Here is a 10021-nt window from a genome sequence, read left to right on the forward strand (position 1 = left end):
AAGAGAGCATCCCATGTAATCTAATTTAGATGTAGGGTAAAGCAGGAAACCAGTGGGCTTTAGAAATGTGGGGGTCTTAACAATTTTCCCAAGGCTCAGCTTAAAATATATAAGATTCTATTGTCATTATAGTTAATGCCAACAGAAATCCAAAACCCAACAGTTTACTCCATACTACTCTTCTATGGTTAACTTCGTAAGATCCAATTAGCAAGTGGTATTGTATATCATATTTCTAAATACACCTTAACCTCAACTTGGTTTTACAAGTTGTATTAAATACTTGCATTGTCACAAAGTTGCTCAGGTAGTAGAGTTTGGAAACTGCCAGGAGACAGAGAGAGAGAGATAAATACTATGAACAGCACACAGTGGGGCTATACACAGAGGGTGTGTAAGACCAGTGATGGTTTAGAGAAGTGTTCATAGATGTCAGTCCTCCCCCACCCTAGAAGAGAGCAAGTGGTGACATTGTGTTATGCAAACGACAGTGGCTTCAACAAGCAAGGCTAGACAATCAGAGAAATGTTCCTCGAATTTGGGGTCATATTGAATAACTCCAATTTGGTATGTCTATAGTTGGTAAGAACATCATTGATGGTAAGAATTCAAACAAAATATACATATTCCTAATGATATCTGATTCATCTCATCTCTGAAAAACAGGCATGTTTGTTGGTATAGTCTTCATTAATTTAATGCCAAAGTTCATGAGAGCTGGTTTCCATTACATGTGGCTAAAAGTGCCTTAAGGCGTTTGGGAGATGTTTTCCCTGATTTCAAACATTATACCTAAATATTTCAAAGTGCTCTTTGTATCTGAGGTCAAATATCAACAAACTTTTTTCCTATAAGGGTCTCAGAAATCTGCATGTGGGATGTTAATTATTCTTGATGTCACCCTCTGAAATGAATCAAGGGAGCCGAGGGACATGTTTTAACAATACTGATAAATGATTTTTCCTCTGAGCATTACATCATATTTGCTCTGGCAGAGAAAGATTTCACCGGCTGGCCCACTTCTCCCAGAGTGTTTTCAGTTTGCAAGGGAAAGGGTAGCCTGTGAACTTGCTTACACATCTATTAATATTTTCCAAAACACAGGACTTCCATTCTTGCTTTTTATCATGCTGTCAATGCCCAGGACACTGGGCTGATATTGTTTAGGGTACCTGTGACTTGCCCCACTGTTAAGCAGCCCCTTGGAAGAGTGAGCATTAATTTTGAAGCATGAAGAACAGAATCAGCACTAGCATTGGACACGTTCTCATCATGTGGTTGTTTATAAAATCACATTCCATATCTATCCTGCCTCCTGTAACCCTGAGGTTCAGTGACAGAAGTGTTGTATGGAAGCCTATAGCTCACCAGCAATTAAGATCATGCTATTAACACCTCAGAGTCATTTTCCCCTCATGGAACAAAATGTGAATTTTGCACTTGTTGATTTGTCAAAAATGGGATTATTCTCTTGTCCTTTGCCAAAGTGGAGAGTTCTTGATTCCTCTGTTTGACACAAAAGACAGTTGAGTTTTGATAAATAGACGCTTTGTCAAAATTTAGTCCCATATGTGAGATGAACTGGGAAGCTTTTTTCTTGGAAGTTGTAGTAAGGAGAAACATTGAAATACTTAAGTTCTTTTCTGAAAAAATAAGCAGAGTATAGATTAATGTGCTCTGTTCTTTTTGTGTGTGTCAACTAGACTAACTCTTAGCTCTGTATGGAAAGTATTTGCTTGCCTTGTATGTCTGAAACGTTATAAATACTTGTTAAATATTTGTTGAAAAAGTCATTTAATTATCAGCTAAATCCATAGAAGCTGGTTATCTATACCAGGTATTGGCAAACCTTTTCCTTAAAGGGCCTGATAGTAAGCATTTCAGGTTTCATGGGTGACAAATAGTCACTGCCAAAGAAGGTGAAGGGATTAGCCAAAGTGTGGTGATGGCCAGAGGGAAAGGAGGCAGGGGCCTGGTGGAAGTGAGCAAATGGGGGACATCTGTAATAGTGCCCCCCATTAAAAACAATAAAAATAAAGTTAAAAATAAATAAATAAGCTTTGGAACTTCCAGCCAAGATGGAGGCATAGGTAGGTACACTGTACCTCCTCACACAACCAAAAGAAGGACAACAACAAATTTAAAAGCAAAAAACAACCACAACTGACAGAAAATCAAATTGTATGGAAGTACAACAACCAAGGAGTTAAAGAAGAAACATTCATCCAGCAGGAGAGGCATAGACAGGCAGCCAGGCGGAGAGGAATCCCAGCAAGGGGGTGGCTGGAGGACCCAGCAAGGTGGTGGCTTGCAGACATGGCAGTCCCACATTCGAGTACAGATAAACTGGGAGGACCTACTGGGGAGCAAGACGGACCATGCAACCCAGGGTTCCAGTGGGGAAATAAAGCCTCCAAACCTCTGACTAAAAACACCTGTGGGGGGTGAGGCAGCAGCAGGAGAAACTCCCAACCTCACAGGGGAGTTTGTTGGAGAGACCCACAGGGTCCTAGAACATACATAATCCCACCCCCCTGGGAATCAGCACCAGAAGGGCCCACTTTGCTTGTGGGTAGCGGGAGAAGTGACTGAAATCCGGCAGGGAGCAGGGGAAGTGGCCTTGTTCCCTCTCAGACCCCTCCCCCACATACAGCACAGCAACATGGGTTGCCCCACCTTGGTGAACACCTAGGGCTCCACCCCCTACTATGTAACAGGTGCTTGAGATAAAGAAATATGGCCCAAATGAAAGAGCAGATCAAAGCTCTAAAAAAATTTAACTAAGCAACAAAGAGATAGCCAACCTATCAGATGAACAGTTCAAAACACTGGTAATCAGGGTGCTCACAGACATGGTTGAGTATGGTCCCAAAATAGAGGAAAAAGTGAAGGCTATAAAAAGTGAAGTAAAGGAATGTACAGGCAACCAACAGTGACGGGAAGGAAACTGGAACTCAAATCAATGGTTTGGACAAGAAGGAAGAAATAAACAGTCAATCAGAACAGAATGAAGAAAGAAGAATTCAAAATAATGAAGAGAGGCTTAGGAACCTCCAGGACAACTTAAAACATTCCAATATCTGAATAATAAAGAGCCAGAAAGAGAAGAGGAAGAACAAGAAGTTGAAAACTTATTTGAAAAAATAATGAAGGAGAACTTCCCCAATCTGGAAAGGAAAATAGACTTCCAGGAAGTCCAGGAAGCTCAGAGTTCCAAATAAGTTGGACCCAAGGAAGCACACACCAAGGCACATCATAATTACATTATCTAAGTGGAAAGACAAGGAGAGAATCTTAAAAGCAGAAAGAGAAAAGGAGACAGTTACCTACAAAGGAGTTCCCATAAGACCATCAGCTGATTTCTCAAAAGAAACTTTACATGCTATAAGGGACTGGAAAGAAGTATTCAAAGTCATGAAAGGCAAGGACCTACATCCAAGATTACTGTATCCAGCAAAGCTATCATTTACAATGGAAGGGCAGGTAAAATGCTTCCCAGATAAGGTCAAGCTAAAGGAGTTCATCATCACCCAGCTCTTATTATATGAAATGTTAAAGGGACTTATCTAAGAAAAAGAAGAAGATCAAAAATATGAACATTAAAATGACAACAAACTCACAAGTATTAACAACCAAACCTAAAAACAAACTAGCAAACAACTAGAACAGGAACAGAATCACTGAAATGGAGATCGCATGAAGGTTTATCAGCGGGGGAAGGGGAGGACCTGGGGGAAAGGTACAGGGAATAAGTAGCATAAATGGTAGGTACAACATAGGGGGAGGTTAAGAATAGGATAGGAAATAGAGAAGACAACTTATATATATGACCCATGGACATAAACTAAGGTGAGCAGAAATGTGTGTGGGAGTGGGTGTGCAAGGTGGAGGGGAATAAAGGGGGAATAGTGGGACAACTGTAATAGTATAATCAATAAAATATATTTTAAAAATTAAATAAATAAATAAAAATAGTAACTCAAAAGCAGCCAGAACTGTGTTTTAATCAATTTTTTTTAAAAAACAGGCTATTAGATCTGCAGGCTATATTTTACAGACCCCTGACATGTATACATAAAATCAGAAAAATGAATACTTCTGGGTTCCTTGAAAATCTTATTCTCATAACTTTAATCAAGAGCTTTTTAGAATAGTACATGAGGCATTGCTCATCCTCAACACTAGCCACCTAAGGAAATTTCTTTTAAGGAAATAAACATGCTTTCCAATGGATTATATCTAAAATACATAGTCCATGAGGATAACTATTGCCCAGGAAACAACACTTTTTTCCATAAAATGTTAATTATAATAAATATTTACCCAGTTCTACATTCTATGGTAAGAACTTCCTAAGCTTTGATGTGTTGACGCCAAATGACACTCACTGAGTGAGTTTATCAGTTCATGCTGCTCCGACACCAAGGACTGGCCCCAAAACACCTGTGACTGGTGTGACTCTTACTATCCCTTTCTCAAGGAGCTCCATCTGAAAATGAACAAAGTCTGATGCAAATAAAAAGTCATGTTTTATTGCATCACTGCATCTATTTGATAACATAGTGAAAAAGGGAAGTTAAAAACCAAGTAACATTTTCAGTCTGGGAATTTATTGTCATGGAAAGAATCTCTTACCTGATTAGTCATCAAGAAGACAGGCGGAAGGAAGGAAGGAAGGAAGGAAGGAAGGAAGCAAGGAAGGAAGGAAGGAAGGAAATAAGGAAATTCTAATAGCAAAATCCTTTTTGTTATAAATTTATTTATATTTCCTAGAGGTCCTTTTGGACAGGTGAGTTAGGAGATGAGAGTGTAGATAACTTGGTCTTCATACTCAAACTATCTGTAAAATGTTGTATTACAAAAGAAAATGTATTTGCTGTAGTAGACTGATGTTATTTGTATCCAAATGCCACCTCGGAGCAACATTTTTATATATGATATTAATATCACGAATGTCATGTGATTTATAATAATCGAGTTTTTACATGAAGCAACATAGGAGTAATATTGATGTGAAGAAGACTGAAAAAAAAAACAGACAAAACACTGAGTCGTCCTGAAGTAAGAATGAACATTACCCGATGCTCTGCTGCTGCAAAAGGACACCACCAATGGCTGAAAGCTGAACAGATGCACAGGGAGAGCAAACAACCATTTCCCTGTGAATCATCTGTTTATTTTAAAATAATTATCATTCGAAATGGCTTGTGATCTCTAGGGTTTAAGAGATCTGTGCAAATGTGTGTCATCCAGATTACATCTATTTGCTCATGAAACACAAAGAGCTTTTCATATAGAAACCTGTTTTATCCCTTTTTGAACTTGAAAAAGAGAACATCAATACCAAATTCCATTTCCTTTCTTAGATGCCTACTAACAAATGAGCTCTCTACCTTAGGATATAAAAGCTTTGCTAAAGAAATTCCAGTGTGAGAGTAACTGCAGGCCTAGGAGTGTTAAAGGGCTTAAGAAATGGAGAAGTTCCTGAGTGGAAAGGAAGTTCAGCAATGAAGAAGTTGCAGGGGTCATTGAATGGCAAAGACATTGGCTCCAAAGCAAAACCATGAATCTGAGTTAATTATGCTGTCTTCTCTTTTCGAGCTAAACTGAAAACTGAAATTCAGAAAAAGGGTGCTTATCACGATAAAAATGTTTTCCAATCACACTTGTGTGTGTCTCAGGCTGTACACAGATGCGTATGGTAAATATCTCCCGGTGTGAGTGAGAAATCATCTTTAACCAAAGGGATACTTTGATCCGATGCACCATGTCACACACATTTTCTTTTAAACCTGAGAACTACATCTCAATTTAGGGTAGAATTTTTGTTAAAAAATCAGACGTTTATGTATATTGGGAACTCAGGTATCATTCTTTATCAATTTATTGATTTTAATAAATCCTCTAAAGTAATTTGAACCTCATGTAGCTAAAATATTTACTGATATCTTTTTAGTCACTTATCATAATTAATTAAGGAATTTATTGATGTCTTGCCAAGTCAATGGGAAAGTTTAGGAAGCTGAGTAGGCTATTTTACTCCTTTACAGTTCTTGAAATAATGTTGCGTTTTAAGTGTCTTTTTCAGAGTGGAAAATTGAATTGAGATGTACTAACAGAAAGAGAGAGAGAAAGAGAGGTGGCCAGGCACAAGTGCTTATTTTTTTCTCATTAGAATGTAAAATATCTACAAATCTTCCTGTTCCTTTCCACACCTGCACTTTAAAGGCTGACCTTACAGAAATGAGGAATTACAGACACCGTCAGGAACCAAGCAATCAAGTGGATGGTATCTGAGTGGGGTACACGAACTCCAAAGGAACATGTCACAATAGGATGAAAATAAAGAGCTTTCTTACAGGCATTTTTATTTAAAAATAATGCCTCTCCGCCCCATCTGATGAAAGAAGTTCAGAGCCCATCAAATTAGTCATAATGGAAACTCCTTTCATTGAATGGCATGGAAAATGGCCTGCGGCTGCTGGAGAAGAGGCAGGGTGAGCTCATGCTATCAGAACTCGATGGCTGTCAAGTTATCTACAATCCAGGATTCAGAACTGACTTTAACTCTCACAAACTGCATTTGAAAACATGCTCCAGAATTAGCACACGTCGTCTTACTGAAATACAGACATGCCGCCCATAAAAACAATCAACTGCACAATAGATACGTCACACAGGGCTTTCTGTCATCTTGCTTTCAGGCTGCCCATTTCCTTGGGGGTTTTGAGAGTGAATCAATACAAAATAAACACATACAAACTTATTTTGTAGAAGAGATGCAAGTGTAAAATAGTTCTGGTAGAGTAGTGGGATTTTCAGAATTTTGAATTAGCAGGTGTCTGAGATTCGGAAGTTTGAATGCAATTTTTAAATTTTAATGATCGATTCTAATTATTCTCGTCCTATACTGAAAGTTCTGAGAGCTTGTTTGAATAGGACCCCTGTCCTAGCCACTGTGAGGGGCCACACATTCAAGTGATGAGTCCCACTCAGAAATCATATGCATCAGCAAAACAATTTTAAAAATGAAATGTATCATTTATGTCATTGAATGCACACACACACACAAAGCCACACCTATACCCACCCTAGAACATAGACAGGAGGAAATGCAGAACATCCCAATGTATATCTTAGAATAGAAATATATTGGGCATGCTGAAAAGCCACGGCATCCTTAGAGAACTTGACATTATGCAACTTTTTATATGTAACATGTATATTATTACTTATTATATTTTATTTATTATTTATTATAGTGAAATGTTGCAATATATTCACTCATCTTGCTAACAGACTCTTTCCAGAGCCTTAGATGTTGGGTTCTGAGGACAATTGCAGGCAGAGATCTGTCCACTGCTGCCTGACACTGGTCCTCGGAATTCCTTATTTCCAATGAACAGAGCGGAGCAGCACAAAAGAGGAACAGCCGCTCTCTCCTGTCGCTATAACTTTCTTGTTATAGAGGGAGTTCTGAAAGCAAGCGAAGGCTTCATGTACCAGGCTCTGCAATGATGAGGAATCCTCCAAAGTCCCCTGGTTTTTAAGCTGTGTCTGAAATGTGTGTGTATGCGTTGGGGAGTGGGGTTCATAATGATTATGAAAGCATTAGAATGAGGCTTCCAAAATTGCCAACTGAGAAATTGTGACCTTTGTCTTTGATTGATCATGAATTATGAAACCACTGAATCCTAACCCAACAACTCCGCAGCCATTTGAATCCCCCTTTATTATGATCACAGTGGTGTATAGCATGTGGTGGCGAGATTACTGAATACTTATCTTGATGCTCCAGTGGCTCCTTCAGCAATAGATGAGTCACTACCATTCAGCGCAGCCAAGTACTTATGAGTTATGTCTCTAAGCAGGGTGTTCCCTTACAATGCAGTGTATCCCTATATTCAAGCTCATCGCTTGGAAGATATTGAAAAGCTTGTAACATCGCAACTCCCCTATCTGTAAAGTGAGAATAACAAAAATAGCTAGTTCATAAGGTTATTATTAGGAATAAATGTAATAGTGCACACACTGTACCTGACAGTGATCAATATGTGTAACCATCATTTTTGTTATTTATAATCCATCATCAATCACTAGGGTCATTACCATTTGATACAATCAAATTCATTGATGTACACCTCTGAAAATAGATTTCCTTATGTTGAAATCTGGTTCCTTGAGATGTCTTCCCATTAGTTCTAATTTAATCCCTCATGGAAGAAAGAAAGAGGAAGAAAGAAATGGAGGGAGGTGGGGAGGGAAGGGAGAAGGGAGGGAAAGAGGGAAGGAAGCCAGTCGAGTGCTAAATGGTTACATTTAGTTACTAACATGTTCCCAGTACAACTTCTCTGTTTTTGCTCTGCTCCCAAATGACCTCCACACTTGAGGGAGAGAGAGAAGTGGATGAGGGAAGCAGAGAAGGGGGTGGAAAGGAGACCTAGTCTATGCGATATTGGCTAAATATGTCTATGTTCTACAAATATCCTTAACTGGTATGATCCCTTCACTATCCTGTTCACTCTTTTCTGATGATGCTACAATTTTCTGCATGTCTTTAAGGGAGAGTTAGCCTGTGTGGAAACAGTATTTTCAGATACTCTGATGTGTTTAAAAAATAATTATGGAAGGTGGCAAAGAGCCTAATAAGAGATTAATCCATTGTAAACGTTGGTCATTGTTACCCTCTCCACAGAAGTGTTTCTTTTCCATCTATTCTCTCTGTGTTTTTTAACTTAAATTATTATTAAACTTATTTGTCATGAAAGTTTAATAGGAATAATACAAGGGTTGTTTGGCTCGTTTATTTATGTGGGAGGGTAATGTTACAGATGTAACAGATTAGAGTTCTTAAGATAAAAGCTGTCGAAATGCGTATGCAGACAAGTAAATGGGTAATGTTGGTGAACATTATGAATGATTTTGATTGATAGACTTGTGCATATATTTAAATTAAAGGGGAATAGCACAGTTCCTATATAATTTATTGGTTCAATTCAGTGGTCAGGAACATTCTAAGAGTGGTGTGGAGACCTTTTTAAAAACCTTGATTTCAGGTACTTAGGTGGCAAACATTTTTTCCTGTTAAAAGTTGTAATTTATTAGAATCCAGGACATTTTAGAGCTATAAAATTAGGTGATATTAAAATATCAGATTCCCACATACAAGAGAAATTACATAATATAATACTTTCTCAGTGGCTTTGCACTCAATAATTGCAGCCTGGTTAAAAAGCAAAGCTTGAAATAGTTTTATAATATATTTTTAATTATTAATAATAATTCTATGACAAATTAATGCATATAAATGTATGTGTGTATTAAAAATTAGTGGTGTATACCAAACTATGAGTTACAGCTCTCTTTGAGAAGCTATTTATAGAGGCCTTTTGTATTCTATGCTATGTTTTTCTGTAATATTTGAATGGTAAGTATATAATGAATGCATTGCTTTTGAAATGATTACTTTGTAATCAGGAGGGGAAAACAGATCTAAAATACTCAAGGCATGATTCATCCATATTGTAACACAACGATTCTCTTTTTCATTTAAATTAGCATTTATCAAAGGAACAGCAACCTAAAAGCTGACATATATTGTTACCTACAGGCCAAACATATTAACCATTGAGGTACACTGTACATTCACTGAAAGTGGTTGATCGTTCCATCATAAAAGAAACATATCCAAGAAGGTCATGGTTTATGTACAACCTACACATTTTAGAATATGTTTATGACTCAAAGCCAAATGGTCCTGGAAAGAAAAAGTCCCCCTAAGCTGTGGACTTTCAACTATTGAGCTCTGGCCCAGGAAATATCCTGGGCAACCGAAAGACAGAAGAGCAGCTAGTCTCCAAGCAACTCAAGTTCTGTTTGGCATGTAGCTTCATAAAGCTTAATGAGCACGGGTTATCTCCTCCTCTTTGGGAGACACCAGCTTCTGTGGGAACAGGCTGTTCTGGGCTTGGCACTATGCGGATGCAGGGCTCATAAAGCTGCGTGACCCTGAGCCCGCGTC

Source organism: Desmodus rotundus, chromosome 9, assembly GCF_022682495.2.
Source record: "Desmodus rotundus isolate HL8 chromosome 9, HLdesRot8A.1, whole genome shotgun sequence".
NCBI lineage: Eukaryota > Metazoa > Chordata > Mammalia > Chiroptera > Phyllostomidae > Desmodus > Desmodus rotundus.